General features: G+C 43.4%; 1 long non-coding RNA gene across 1 annotated transcript; it reads right to left on the bottom strand.

The window, feature by feature from the left end:
* Nucleotides 1-1091: 1091 nt before the first annotated feature.
* On the bottom strand, nucleotides 1092-12121 carry LOC119856164. The gene is made up of 3 exons (XR_005293189.2): nucleotides 11974-12121; nucleotides 10353-10587; nucleotides 1092-1981 (listed from the first exon to the last, which is right to left on the bottom strand). It is a non-coding gene; the product is annotated as an uncharacterized LOC119856164 (long non-coding RNA).
* Nucleotides 12122-16390: the final 4269 nt, after the last annotated feature.

Below are 16390 nucleotides of genomic sequence, written 5' to 3'. Positions count from 1 at the left end.
CTGCAGGTGCGGGCTCTGAGGTGGGGCTGAGGATGAGGAGTTCGGGGTGCAGGAGGGGGCTCCAGGCCAGGTGGTGGGACCAAAGGATTCAGAGTGTGGGAGGAGGCTCCAGGATGGGGCAGGGAGCTGGGATGCAGGAGGGGGTGAGAGCTCCAGCTGGGGGGCAGGCTCTGGGGTGAGGGTGGTGATGATGGGTTTGGGTGCAGGAGGAGGCTCCAGGCTGGGGTGTGGGGCCAAGGGATTCAGAGTACGGGAGGGGGCTGTGAGTTGAGGCAGGGGGTTGCAGTGTAGGAGGGGGTGAGGTCTATGTGGTGGGAGTCTGGATTCTGGAGTGGGGCCAGGAAGTTGGGGCTTGGGCTTACCTCAGGTGACTCCCGGTCAGTGGCACGGCTGTGTGGGGGAGGGGGCCGCTAAGGCAGGCTGCCTGCCTGTCCTGGCACCAAGTTGCGCGCACCCTGGAAGCAGCCAGCAGGTCCAGGTCCTACGCGGTGTGGGGCCAGGAGGTTCCAAGCACCACTCTCACCTGCAGGCACCACTCTCACCTGCATGGTTTCTAGCCAATGGGATTGCAGAGCTGGTGCTCTGGGCAAAGGCAGCACACAGAGCCCCATGGCGTGTCCTCCCCCGCCCCCAGAAGCTGAACCTGCTGTCTGCTTCTGGGCACAGCGTGGTACAAGCTAGGGACTAGCCTGCCTTAGCACCGCAGCACCGCCCTCCAGACTTTTAACGGCCCGGGCAGAAGTGCTGACCAGAGTTGCCAGGGACCCTTTTTGACCGGGTGTTCCGGTGGAAAACCGGACACCTGTTCACTAAGCAGATCCTTTAAGGACTGAAGCAAAATCAACATAAACCATCTTTAAACCTAGTTAAGTAGGCTATCACAGGAGTTTGCATTGGCTTAACTAAGTTGATTGAAAAGCACATCTTTGGTTAAACTGGGGCAATTTATATGCGATCCATATAAAAAAAAGCACTAATATATTGCTGTTTATATCCTTACAGCTTTACACAAGTGTTTTCAATGCAGTATGTCCAGAAAGAAACTGATCAAAGCCTAAGTTTCAAGGCTGACTCAGATGTGTGTTAAAATCTTAGACATTTAAAAACATTTTGAAAAGCTGAAAGTTCTTTAACAGGAGAGTTACTTATGCAAAGTTCTTCTCACTGAGGAGTCTCAAGTACTTTTGGCAGGCAGCTGTGAAAAAACTCAGGGAAGTCTCATACAGCATTTTTTTCTTTCAAACACTAAAGAAACGAAATAAATTATTTAATAAAGTTTTATTTAAAACACCAACACATCGATGAAAAAGCAATGGATTTGCTGCACAGAGCCATTCAAATTTAATGCCATATGCAAGCTGAATTTTCCAGTAGTTTGTTTGTCCTTGTCTGTGTACAGTGTATAGCACTTTAGCCTCTAAAGCCCCTGGCTCATTGAAAGCCTTCTCTCATGGGATAAGGAAGAGGACAGTTAAAAATTGCCAACTGAGGTTTTTAAAGCTTTAGATTCAGCACAGAACACTGACATTGCTTTTATTCGTGTTTGAAAACAGGCTCTATTCCCCTCCCAGCTCAAGCTATATGAATATTAATCCTAGATCTGTATGATGTACTGCTTGGTGTTCTGGTGTAGTATAGGGGCTAGAATGCTTTTATTAGATAAATACTACTGGGGTCTTTGTTTGGGTAAAATCTATTGACTTCAATGGGAACTTTGCCTCAGTGAGAACTCAGTTTGGATTATGTCTTAAATAAGCAAAACTTTGATTTTCAAGTATATACAACCTAATGCACAACAACCAACCCATACCGAACATGCAACATCAATTAATTTGAATGATAATGTGAAATGCTATGTTGAGCCCACATTTTATCCATCTCATGGGTTTTGCTTGCAGCCTATAAAATGTTATTGATGAATATCTGTTCTAGAGCTCCTGCTTGTGAATTGATTTTCTTGTTCTTCTTGGAGTAGTATAATCTGAATTTAAAAAAAAGAAATAGGATGGTCTGATTTGTTTGGAATTGCAATGGATGGAGCTTGAAGGGTTCAGATAAGCAACTAAACATTCAGAAATTTCTCTACACTTTGTCAAAACTATCTGAGTTTGCAAGTTAGGCTGCAAATCTCAAGAAAGCAGGCTTCTCCTAAGATCCCTGGTAACTCCTGCTTACAATCAAACAGGACATAGAATCATAGGACTGGAAGGGACCTCGAGAGGTCAACTAGTCCAGTCCCCTGCACTCATAGCAGGACTACGTATTATCTAGACCAGTGGTTCTCAAAGCCAGTCCGCTGCTTCTTCAGGGAAAGCCCCTGGCACGCCAGACTGGTTTGTTTACCTGCTGTGTCCGCAGGTTCGGCCGATCATGGCTCCCACTGGCCACGGTTCATCGCTCCAGGCCCATGGGGGCTGCGGGAAGGGTGTCCAGCATGTCCCTTGGCCTGCGCCACTTCCCGCAGCCCCCATTGGCCTGCAGCAGCGAACAGCAGCCAGTGGGAGCTGCGATCAGCCGAACCTGAAGATGCGGCAGTTAAACAAACCAGTCCGGCATGCCAGGGGCTTTCCCTGAACAAGTGGCGGACTGGCTTTGAGAACCACTGATCTAGACCACCCGTAACAGGCGTTTGTCTAACCTGCTCTTAAAAATCTGCAATGATGGAGATTCCATAACCTCCCTAGGCAATGTATTCCAGTGGTTAACCACACTGACAGTTAGAAAGTTTTTCCTAATGTCCAACCTAAATCTCCCTTGCTGCACTTTAAGCCCATTGATTCTTGTCTTATTCTCAGCAGTTAAGAACAATTCTTCTCCCTCCTCCTTGTAACAATCTTTTATGTACATCATCATGTTCCCTCTCAGTCTTCTCTTTTCCAGACTAAAGAAACCAAATTTTTTCAATCTTCTCTCATAGGTCATGTTTTCTAGACCATTAATAATTTTTGTTGCTCTCCTCTGGACTTTTTCCAATTTGTCCATGTTTTTCCTGACATACTCACATACTGAGAGTACAGTCTTCCAGGTGGTATTTCAGCATTTCCATTCCAGTCCCAGCAAACACAAAGATGTACAGAGGTACTGAAAAATGGAGAGTGAGGTCCCAATCCTACAACTTACCAGATGTGGGTAGACTCCTGCACCCACATGGAGGCCAGCAGAAGTAAATGGGATTCCACTCTGAAACCTGTCACTTGGGTGCAGTGGATCTATCACCTGAGTGATTCTGCTTGTAAGAAAAGAGCCTAGTAAATAAGTATCTGAACTTTTCTAAATCTCAGAAAAGATTTGGTTTGTGTTCTGGAGGGACATTTAGGGCAGACCTGTTCTCATATTATGTGAACAGTCTTACCTATCTCTATTGGTGTGAATCTTCAAAATTAGCCAAGCCCCACCCTATGAAGAGCAATTACCATTCCCATCTCCTTCTATTGTTCCTCTCTCAACAAGAACTCAGTGCCAGCAGTCATCCCACAGCCATTAGTCACCCAAACATCTGAGACACTGGAAACTTCTGTTGGCCAAGCCAGCCGGCTCTGGCTCATTCCATTAACACTGACATACAGGCATTTTCTCATTGCACTAGCGTACAATATTCAGCCACTAGTCTCCAAGAAGACAATAAGGATTACTTTTTAATATGTGGTTTAAAATGACTTCTAACATAAATTAGTGGTGGGATGGTCTGGTTTTGTCATGGTGCTAATTATACTGTAGAATATTGTTTTTCCAGAAAAGTCTGTGTAGAACACATATCAATAAAGGGTCAAATTCAGGTCCACGTATACTCTCGGGGACATGTTAGACCCTTACAGCCACACATTTCAGCGGCACACCAGACCAGCCAGTCTGAGAATCAGACTCAGTCAGATCTGACTCAGACTGGGGTGGAAGGGAGACAATATGTCTCTGGGAATGGATTGCAGAGTCAAACAGTAGGGTGAGGAGCATATGTAAATGAGATCCTTTCCTGCCACCCCCAGGCAACCCTCTGTGCATCCTGTCCACTTCTCTTCTTAAACAGGCCCTGTGAAGTCACTACATCTAGCTCCAGGCCCCAGCAGGATGAGAAAAGAGCATGAAGATGGCCACAGAAAGAGATTATATTTGGCAGCAGGGGATGGGAGATGAAGCTCCCATTGAAGATAGCCAGGGAAAGCCATGGAATAGCTGGCAGGATTAGGATTTAAAGTACTAATCCTCCAACTGAATCCATTTAGATCCAGTTGAAGGACTAGGCACTGATTCCCTGATCCTACAAAGAATTCTGCATGTGAGTAACTTTATGCACGTCAGTAGCCCCTTTTGAGTTTAATGGCATTACTTGCATGCAAAATTGTTTGCAAGAGTGGGGCAGAAGCTCCTGATCCTGCAAATTGCTCCACATGGGCCAAGCCCCACTGGCCTTAGTGTGGGACACAGGGATCCACCTGCATGGAGCAGTTTGCAGGACTGGGGCTGTAGCTTGTAAGTGCCTCTGTCTGTACAGAGCTTAGCACAAAAGGCCAACAATCATGAGTGGGGCTTTCGGTGCTAGTATAAATGATTTTTTTTAGCATTATTATAATGAAGCGCAAGGCTGCTATTTAGTGCCTATGAAGACTTGCATGCCTAGAAAGAGGTTCATTTAAATCTAATATCAGGCAGCTTCTTGAACATTCAGTACTATGCTATCGAAACAACATAAAGGGCAAAGCATGCCAGAGGGGTGTGATTTGTGGAGTGCACTAAGGTGCTGTGCTCTAATTGACCCATATAGATCCTGGTGGTGCATTCGAAAAGGTAACTAGTTTGTGTTAACGTCATCTGTTAACCTGAACTAGGAACCTTTTGGAACATGCCAGCAGGGTCTACCCTGGGCAGTTGGAATGCAACACGTTACAGCACTTTACAAATCACACCCCTCTCGTGCACTCTGCGAGTGCCATTCAAACAAGCTCTTAGTGGCCATACACAGGCAAAGAAACTCTTAACAGACTGCAAATATTTCTCAAGTTACACATATAATATTGCTCATGCTACTGTAGGTATTAATGCAAATGAAAAATACCTGCCTTTGAGCAGCAATAAAAATTGCATTTTGGGGGGCGGGGAGGGGGGAGGGTGGATGAAGCAAGGTGATATTCTGTTAATCAAATACAATACAATAACTAAATATACAAACATGGATATTTTGGAGAGCATTAAAAAGCCTGTATATTTGACACTGAAAAAGGAATTGGCTTACATTAAAAAAAAAATGTGATTTGGGCAAAAGTTAAATTTCTTACATATTTTATACTCTTTGTATGAGCCGATTACAACAGTGAACCCTTTAACAGTTTATGATAAACTAATTGTTGAGTTATTTTTATATTTTGCACATGATTCTAACCATGTTTGTAGTGCTGGGATACCCAGCACAATGACTTTTATTTCTAGAGTTCAAGTAACTTTTATAAATTTGTCTCATGTCTCTTTATATACAAAGCTGCATGGGAAGGTCAAAGCAAAGGGGTTTCCTTTATATTATGAGAGCCCCCAGTGGGTTAAAGAATAAAAGTGGTTGATAAATAAAAGTCTGTTTCATGTGTGCTTTGATCACACAGAAAGCTACCAAAACAAAAACTCCTTGTAAGTATATTGCCTAGTGGAGTCATAGTTCATTAGTTTCAAAATATCTGCAACACATGGGCTTAGCTATTGGTGAGCTCCCTTTGGAATGGAAAACGGGGTTTTGATTAGGCCCCAAAACACCTTAGAGCAACTTCAGGGAGCAATGGTTGCATCCAGCGGCAATGGCGCCAAGGGAGCAGAGCCTTAGTCACATTCCCCTTCTCTAGCCATGCCTCCAGCTGACCCCCTGAACCCTGACTATGAGAATGGCTGGCACAGAACCAGCTACGCCAGCTCTACAGCACCCACTGATTCCCTTATGCCAGGGATAAAGGGGCCTTCAAAATTAAAATAAATCTTTTAGAAGAACAACTCTGTATGAGTTGATGGTTGCAAAAATTTTTACACTCACATTCCGAAAAAACAGGGAAATAGAGAAGGATCAAAAAAAAGGCCATCTTTGACGTGGACTACAGTTATTTTGCTTCTCTTGGCATTTGATATTTTGATCTTTTTGTATCTTGTTACTTCTGTTTGCCTTTTGTGGAGGTTGTTTAGTCCCTCTTCTCTCACAAGTGCACAGTTAATTTACATTTATTAAAAACAGTTTTTCTGCATAAAAGTAATTCCAGCTGATCATTAAAACCATATTTCAAGCATCTCAGCAATTCCTCACAGAAATATATTGATTGCCTAGTATTTGAACCACAAGAAATATGGTTTTAATTATTGTTATTTTATTAAAAGACAAGCACTATCTTATTAAATCTAAATTGGTTGTATATTGAGGACCACTAATTCAAACCATTTCCAAAGGAAGAAGTCAAATGAATCTAGGTGCATAATACAGCCCTTATGCACAGTGGAGGTGGCTTGCAATAAGATCTTACAGCTTTTGAACAGCCCAAGTTAAGTATTAAGGGCCCGATTCTCCTCTCTTATAATGGTTTCACATTGGGGTAGCTCATTAACATAACTGGAAATACTCCAGTGTAAAAGATGAATCATGTTGCAAGAGTCTAAAGCACCTAGTTAAAGAAAAAAAAAAGTCATCCTTTATTCAGCATGGAGCTACATAGATTCCCAATTGCCAGATTCTAGAATGAATTTCTAGTATAGAGGAATGGACCCTTGCCTTGCAGGGGAACTGCTTTAGGCTCTTCCTCTGTCATAATTTCCTCTAAAGAGACACCGTGAGTGAGGTAATATTTTTTATTGGACCAAGTTCTGCTGGTGAGAAAGACAAGCCTTCAAGCTTTCACAGAGCTCGTCTTCAGGTCTGCGAAAAGTACTGAAAGTACAAGATCAAACAGAAATAGCCAGCAGCACTGCAGCCTATCACTAAGGGCCACTGGACTCAGCAGAGCCCAGCTCGCACATAGAAGACTCTGCTCAGGGGAGAGAGAGAGCTAGAGGATTCCTGGCAGCTGCAGTTCCCAGCATGCCCTGAGGGAAGGAGAGGGTGGCATGTGGGAAACTCCATGCAAGCCTGGGACTGAGCATCAAGCTGTTTCTCCCTCTGGATCCTCGGGCTCTGGGGAGGAGATGGGGCAGGTGTCTGGGCTGAGAGTCCATGGCATCTGGGGAGGAGAGGGTGCAGGTATCGGGGCAATGGGGGGGGGGGAGCCTGTGGCTGGGCTCTGGGGGGAGAGGGTGTGGGTATCACTGCTAGGTAAGGGCTAGGTGTACTTATTAAATCAAGAGCACTACTGAATCTGCAGGCCCCCAGTACCTTTGAAAAGAAAAAATTAGTCACAAAATTGGACTCAGATCCTGAAAACACTTCTGCATGTGAGTGAATATTATCGGTACTTATAATATTGTTGCACCTAGGAGTCCTAGCATAGTCTCATTGGAGCTACTGTTGCACATAGTTACTTGAGACTAAATATTAGCAACACAATACAATGCTCACTTTATATTACAACAGTGTCATGTGAACACCTGTTCTCACTTTCAGGTGACACTAAATAACAGGTAGTGTTATCTCCCATAAATGTAAACAAACATGTTTGTCTTAGGGATTGGCTGAACAAGTAGTAGGATTGAGTGGACTTGTAGGCTCTAAAGTTTTACATTGTTTTGTTTGAGTGCAGTTGTGTAAAAAAAAAAAAAAAAAATCTACATTTGTAAGTTGCTCTTCATGATAGAGACTCTTCATGAGAGAGTATTTTTCAGTTCACCCCATCCAAATACATCTCTTGTTTCAGGGCAAATATTTGTAATAAAAATATATAAAGTGAGTACTGTACACTTTACATTCTGTGTTGTAACTGAAATTAATACATTTGAAAATGTAGAAAAACATCCATAAATAAATTGGTATTCTACTACTATTTAACTGCAATTAATCACAACTATTTTTTTAATCTCAATTAATTGCAATGTTTTTAATATAGTTTGACAGTCCTAATAAAAATATTGACATCTTTTGTAAAGAGCTTTGACCTCTAGTGATGAAAAATGCTATATGATAGTCAGGTACTATTATTTAATGTTAAGCTACAGTACTTGCTTATTTTTGGAAGGGGTAGATTGTTACCATCTGCAGGAGATTTAATGCCATTTAAGTGTTTTCAGTGCATTGTATTTTAAACATTATATTCCAGTTTTAGTGTGTTTATATTTGATGCTGCGGTCCCTACATAGGCAAAACTGCCTTTGACTTTGCTGGAAGTTATGCTCTGTGAGAGAAATGCACAGAATCTGGTTGGACAGATGAAGATACAAAGATAGGGTAGTGCCTCAATTTGTTGCATTTTCTTTTTCTGAGGTTACATATTTTATTCTTCCTTCAACATTTACCCAAATACATCTTAAAAGAAAAAGCTATTTTCCCTTTTTCATATGGGATCACCATATACATTAAAAATAATGGAGTATAATCCTGTTTTCCATTAAATGGCTCATCTGGAGAGAGTCAGTCTTGTGTTTCATTCCTGTTAGAGAGGAGAATGGAGATGACATCTTTTGTCCCTCCTGACCTCCTGCACTTAGTCAGCTCATAAATATGGATTTAGGCCTAACATAGGAGATCAGGCACAACTGTCAGACATGAAAACATGCAAATCAGCACATGGAGACTGGGGATCAGAACACAAACTGTAAAATACGGAGACTTTACTGAAAACGTCGAGATACTCCAGCATCTCATGATAACAGTTACATCAACTTTTAGTCGGTATGGTAAACTTTTTACTGTGAATAAAGTTACTGTAAAATACAAGTTATACAGTAGTTGAGTAAGCAGGAATCTTGAGACCCTAAGCCATGAACACTGAGGGGAATACTAAATTGAAAAACTAATGTACCAGAATAGAGAGACAAAATGGTGAAGAAAAAGGAGTACTTGTGGCACCTTAGAGACGAAAATTTATTTGAGCATAAGCTTTCGTGAAGTGAGCTGTAGCTCACGAAAGCTTATGATCAAATTAATTTGTTAGTCTCTAAGGTGCCACAAGTACTCCTTTTCTTTTTGCGAATACAGACTAACACGGCTGCTACTCTGAAACTTGTCAAAATGGTGAGTGCACACATGCACTTGGAGCCCTACAAATCAAGCAGATGTGTGAAATGCAGTGTCAATAGCAAATACAAGCTTAGTAAGTGCTTTATAATTATACTGGGCCACACTTGTCACTGATGTAACCACATTGACTTCAGCAATGTTACACTAGGTATGAAATTGGTCCACTGTTATTCCTAAACTGAAAAGTAGAAAAGGTTTAATTTAGCACTTCCTTCAGGGGAAAACCCCCCCTATGGCCTACAAACCAAAAGATTTTAACATTAGGGTCCCATTCTGTATTTCTTGGGTAGTATCCAAAGTTCATACTACTTTTGCTTCCAAATGAGTCATTAGAATTTACCAGGTAAATAATTTGTCAAGGCCTTATCACCACCATCTAAACCTGTAATAGCTCCACTTATGAAAAGTCATTACTGCATATTTATATTGATATAACAGACATCAGAATTGGCCCATAATCTTTTAGATGCCCAATTCTAAATATTTAGACAATAAAGAATATCCCTTGCAATGCACCATTTTTCCTGTTTTAAATATCCTTATTTATAAAAAAGGAAATTCATTTGTTAAAAAATATGGCATTAGATAATCAGACAAAGTGAGAAAGAATATAAATTCACATCAGAATATCAGCATTAACCTCCTTTACCTGGCTTTTGTTACTATGTAGCACAAATTTGAGCACAGTATTCCTTAGGCCAGTGGTTTGCCATCAGGAGTATGGCAACTCATTTAGATATCTGCCTAGTTTTACAACAGGCTACATAAAAAGCACTAGCGAAGTCAGTACAAACTAACATTTCGTATGGACAATGACTTGTTTTATACTGCTCTGTATACTGAAATGCAAGTACGATATTTATCTTTCAAATCAATTTTATAATTAGATGGTAAAAATGTGAAAGGAAGCAATTTTTCAGTAACAGCATCCTGTGACACCTGTATTTTTGATTTGTAAGTAAGTAGTTTTTAAGTGAGGTGAAACTTGGGTACACAAGACAAATCAGACTCCTGAAAGGGGGACAGTAGTCTGGAAAGGTTGAGAACTACTGCTTTAGACCCTTCCTTCTGTCTGACTTGAGGTGAGGTAAGGTGAGGTGAGGTAATCTTTTTTCCTCAACCCTTTCTTGTGTCAGGCAGGCAAACTGATTTGGATTAAGAAAGAATTAGTCTGAACCTTCCTGGGCTCCTCAAACCAAACCTTCAACGTCTGGAGATCATTTCTTACCTTTCCATGGGCTTCTGCATTTCCTGGTTCTGCTGTAGGCTTTTTATTGATGAGCACCTCTATTAAGTTGTTGCCTCCCCTTGGCTGAATCAAAGCCACAGTTTGTAATGTAGCTTGGGTCTTTTCCCAATGAAGTGCAAGATATTATTTGTATTGCATAGCTCTTAGGAGCTCCAGTCGTGAACCAGGATTGCATTGTGCTAGGTGCTGTACAAATAACACTGCCTTTTGTTATCTGTTGCGATAAACAAAAACAACAAGATGATGCATTGTGGCAATAAGAACAGTCTAGCTCAAACTGAGCCTGACTAGAGGTTCTTTCCTGCTCCCTGATACAAAAAGGCAATTGACCCCATTACAGGGTGACTGGCCTGTTTAAGGGGAATGGGGTCAGCCACAGCTGTGCCATAATTAATTAGCTGCTTCCTAGCCTGAGGGGGTCAGGACTAAGGAGGGTCAGGTGATAGCTTAATAGACACCTAAGTTGGAACCATAGAGCAGGCAGGCTTCTGTGGAAGGTCCTGAGCAAGGGTCTACAGGAGATTGTGAGAGGACTCTGGGGAAGTAGCCTGGGAGTCAGAACGAGAGAAACTGCAAGGTAACCCAGCAGGGATTGGGAACAGAACCCAGAGAGCAGACTGCAGAGAAGCCCCAAAAGCCAGAAGAACCTTCTGTTAATTTGGGTCCTCATTTGTTTGGCTTGTTACCCCCAAAAGGGGATTGAACTCAGTGACCCAGCTGGACAGTTGGCCTATGTGAATCTCTGAGAGGGACAAAACCTAGGTGAGGAGAAACTGAGGCAAGGCGCACTGCCACACTCAACAGAAGAGGGCACTGCATGGCAGCCAGGCCCCATAATAGACGCTAAACACCCACACAGCTATCAGTCTTCAGAAACTTTCTAAAACTGGAATTTTAGAATTGATCAGTGCACACAAGTGTGAGGACACAGAGATGGATTTTAAGCATGAGGATTACAGAGCTCCCATCATATAGTCAATACAATGGGGTGGCACTCACCTCTCACAGGTGCCCCATTGGCTGAGTGTGTGTGTGCCTGCACTCTCTGCAACTGTGGTAGGTCTTCCGTGACTCAACCCTCCACCTGAGTCACACAGTCCATATGTGTAACACAACACAAAACAATCCCCTTTCAGTGTAAACAGTCCAACAGGGACCTATCCCAGTACCCCTTGGTTGGAATGCCTCTTCATGCAGCCCTCCCCCAGTCTTTAATCACACAGTCTTTAAACAATCCTGCCCTGGTAGGGGGCCATGCATCTTGGGGCTCCCTCTCTGGAGGGTATGTCTTCGCCTTCTCTGGGCCTTTCTGGTCCCAACTCTCCAGCTTGGGCACTAAACAGTTCAGGTCTCCTTTTAGGAGTGTATTAAAATCCAATATCACTGACCTTCTTCAGGGTACTCTGGGATTCAACTTCTCTGCTCAGGGCCTTGGCCACTCCACCTCTAGTCAGTGGAGAGACCCAGGCTTGCCCACTACTCAGGGTCCCAACCCAGGGACACACTGGATAGCAGCCATATGCCACTGTGTCCCTTTCAACTGCTCACAATGCTGCTATGATTCTCTGGGCCACTTTCCAAATGGCCCCTTCACCCTTACCTTAGGGCTTACAGCTACCAAGTCCCAACAGCCAGCCAAGAGCTCCCGCTCCCGTCCCGCTCCCTCTCCCAGTATCTGCCAGCAACTGCTCTGGCCAAGGCATTACAGTTCATTCAGCCAGTTAGGAACACCATCCTCACTCCTCTGACTCCCAGTAGCAACTGACTCTGCTCAATTACTGCAGCTCCTTTTATATGGGCCTGCTGGGCCTGGACTGGCTGCTTCCCTGTAGCCTCTCCCTGATTGTTTCCCATGCAGCCTCTCTAGGCCACTTGGAGGACTCATCTCCACTGCTTCTTTCTGGGATAGAGTGTGGTAGGACCATGAGGACTCCAGAAGGGGGTCTTAGGGTCTGGTACAACCTGTCACAGTTGATAATTCAAGAGTGATGCTCCACTGCCTATCCCTAGGATTCAAATTGCTCTGCTGAATCCTCACGCCTTCCTGCCCTGTGAAGGGGACAGAAGGTACTAAAGAGGTTCCTCAATTTGCAGAGTCTTCAAGTCTCCCCTTTTCTCAAAGGCCAGTGGAGCACCCACAAAATCCCAGGTATCTTGTTTCTGGGGACTGGCCCTTTTGGCTTCTTATCTGCACTGGACACCAGCTGCAAGTTGCAACAACCTAAATGTTCATATATTCTAATATTACATTTCTTAGTCCTTTTCCTATTTAACTTACTCTGTCTCCATGATCCTACAAGGAGGGCAAAAAAACGAACCAGGCCTCAGCCAACTTGGCCCTGATGTGGAAAAAATATCTTCTGACCCTGAAATAGAGGATCGGTCAGACCCACAGCATCCTAAACACAGATAACTACAGGGCTGGAGGGTGGTTTCAGCTAAAGTGGGGCAAGAGACTTGGAAACCCCCACCAAGGGTTTAAATTACCTATTGTGAGTAGCAATGAACTAGTCTGTTCCCATATCTCTCTCTTGCTGGCTTATGGGCAGCAGAGTGCTAGGGGGTCTTTCAGTCTAAAGCTGTCTGGCGCTCTGCATATCCAATCAAGTCTTCCAGCCACTAATCAGGGTGGGTGGCATTATAATGTTACCTCTTCTAGGCTTCTGTTTGCAGAGAGGTGGGGAATAACTGAACTTTAATATGTATCTTGTGAGATGAAATGGAATCGTGTAGAATTCCCTGATTTGCCACAACTGAGGTTATTTATTTTTATTACGGTAGCTCCCAAAGGTCATAGTCAGGACTGGGGCCCCACTCTACAAACATATAGGAAGCACAACAGACAATCTGACTGGGAATCATTCCACAAATGTCTGACATACAAATCTCACCATAATAACCTACACCAATGAATTTAAAGGTATAATGAAAGACAAAATGCAACAATTGAGGGGAACTCAAAGGGTGTGCAGGGAGAAGAAGGGTAACAGAAACAAGATCTCACATTCACATGGGTTAAGTACCTGCACAATTGCCTGAGGAGGGATATGAAGGACACATGGGTAGTGCTCTTACTGGTCAGTTAAGTGAGGTTATTCCTAGCACAGGGAGTGGTGTGGAAGGAAGTGAAGACACGTTTGTGAGAGAGATGAACAAATGGGCAGTCAAGGTTGGCCTCATCGACAGAGCAGAGAAGGGCAGGATGCTACCTGATATGAGATAATAAGTGGGGTGGAACAGAGTAATGAAGGGAACATGGTTAGACTAACAGGCAAGGGAGGTCATTTTGGCAGTTGGGTTTGTATGGCTTGGAAGAAAGGGCAATCTGGATATCATGAAGGTCAGAGAGGAGGAGGTAGCAATAACTGAGGTGAGAAAGACGATGAGGTCTGAACTTGAAAATGATATTTGTCTTTGTAGAACATTCTGATGCCCTACAGAGCCCTTCTCCACAGAAGTTTGGACCCATCAAACCCAGACTGTCTGCCACACATACAGGCTAATCTGTGGCCTCTCTCATTTTATATAGTTGTCAAATCCACACAGATCCCATAGATGCTGAGGATCCTCCCAATTACTTCCCTCAACTCTAGCACAAACACAGAGCGAATGAGAAAAATGCCTGGAAATTCCCTACTTCAAATGTCATCATGAGGTAATCCCAACCACAGTCCCCAGCTCACATTTCAGTTTAACATTCTCCATTGCCCAGAGTAACCTCCAACCCCTGGCCTCATGGGACAGTTGGTTTTCCAGTCAGCATCATCCTCTGGGTTTAGCTCTATTGCACAATGGGATAATTCTGTATGAATAATCTCATGGAAATCATTTCAGAAACATCCTACTCATAGTATCCCACCATAATAACCTACCTCTCCCCATCCAAACCTCATCCCACACACATTTTTCCTGCTACAGACACAAGTGTAACCTGTCACTTACCCTTTAGTGTCCTTTACGCTCTCATCATCTGCTCATGCCTCCAGGTGTACACTGTTTGCAGTGTAGGCTGATGGGCAAGGAACACTAAATAGGATTGGTTGTTCTCCTGTCACATAGATCTCATTTTGCTGATTCTGTGCTCAGTTCTCACATGAAAAAACGAAAGGCTTTTGACAAAAGCTTTTGAAAGGCTTTTCAGCTCCTTGCTAGCTTGTCTTTAAAATGGCAGACACAGTCCTCTGGGGAGAAAAAAAATTGGATCCACCTGGCCTCTTCACTTTTTGAACCTGCAGATGTCAATAAGTGGACCCAGGATGTGGTTATTACCGTGAGGTCTGTTACAGAGACCCTTTTCTCTGCAGGTGTTCCAGAGGCACAGCTGAAGTATGACAAAGAAGGAGCTTTGTGCCTGGCTGCCCTCTGTACCTAGAAGTTGATACAAGCGGAATTATTATGAAAAGTTATTAACTGATATTCAGTTACAGGATCATGGCCTGAATAAAGAATAAGACCCATTGCAGTAGCAAACCATGTGGTCCATGAACTTGCACACACCTGCACAATAACAAGAAGGACTGGTTTTAAGTTGACTGTATCCCCAGTTTGGGAACAGTAATCAGTCTATGGAACGCCATGAAGACTGGACTTGCTTCATGGCACCTCCTAATTACATGCTCACTGCTTTTCTTCACTTGCCTATAAAGGCTCATCTCCGTCCCAACAATACAAGACATCTGGGTTCTGTAGTACATTGGCTATATAGTGACAATCAGGTATACAGTGGGTGGTGCTCTGTAGCTGCTACTGGGATATCTCAACATAACCCCTTATCAGACCAATGTAAGCAAGCAGTGTACATACAGCACTGACAAATGTAGGAAACAGAATTATTTACTGCTATTAATAATAATCTACATGTTTATTGCATTTTTCATTCTGAAGGTTCCCAAATCACAATACAAGCTATATCTATATCTATCTATCTATCCATCCATTGTTACCAGATTTGCCCGTTACTTTGGGGTATGCTCATTAATTAGGGTTACTCTTCTGGGATGGTGGTGTTCTGTAATTTTATTAATGTACTGCTTGTGTCACTTTTTTTTCATATGAAGCTCTACTACTCCCTTCTGCAAGTCCCCTTCCAATGAAGCTATCCTGCAGGATCTAGGTTCCTCAGGGCTAGGTTCCTCCAGTCCCAGAACCAGATGAACACACATATGCACACACATTAGCAGAGCAAGTCTGAGCAGACTGGGTCAATCAGCTCGTTCAAGCTGACCCCTTATATGTCCCTGGACTCAGTGGGCTGGGTCAAGCAGCACTTTCAAGCTCCCCCTCGCCCCCGCTTATATGCCCCTGGGCTCAATAGGCTGGGCCAAGCAGCACTTTCAAGCTGCAATCCTTGTATGCCACAGGTACCTCACTGGAATACAGTAAGCCTGAGCAGGCTGGGTCAAACAGCACTTTCAGGCTGCCACCCTTATATGCCCCTGGACTCAGTAGTCTGGGTCGAGCAACATTACCAAGCTGCCACCCTCGTATGTCACAGGTTCAACATGTCCCTATCCCCCCTTTCACGTCACAATTGTTCTGGTAGTAACCCACTTGATGAGCAAATCCCACAGTATTTTTGGGCACTACAGAGATCTTTAGCTTAGGTAAAAGAAGCGTTGCTGCAGAGTAAATGGGGAATCTAAAAACACAAAAGAGTAAAGTTTAGAGAGAGAGAGAAGCAACCAGCTTAACCATAAAAGTTATTTATTGAATAATAGTGATAACCACACAAGGAGAGCCTGAACAAACATAACAGTTACATTATTAAAGGTTACAAAAGTCATATATATAAAACTATACCTGATCAAAAAGTCGGGGTTAGAAAGTTATACCTGAGGTAGAAAAGAAAACACAGAGAGAGAGAGAGAGACCTGGTGTCTCACCCATTCTCTGAAGCTTGAACTGGTCGGGATTCCCAGGTGATGGTAGCTCAAGTTCCTGAGTGCTGGAGACAGGCAGAGCCCCCAGTACGATCAGTCAGGAGACAATGAAATCCCAGTGGAACTGATGCAGAGTTG

This window comes from Dermochelys coriacea, chromosome 5 (genome assembly GCF_009764565.3).
Source record: "Dermochelys coriacea isolate rDerCor1 chromosome 5, rDerCor1.pri.v4, whole genome shotgun sequence".
NCBI lineage: Eukaryota > Metazoa > Chordata > Testudines > Dermochelyidae > Dermochelys > Dermochelys coriacea.
The sequence above is the reverse complement of the archived record's forward strand: the minus strand, read 5'-3'. Positions and strand labels throughout refer to the sequence as shown.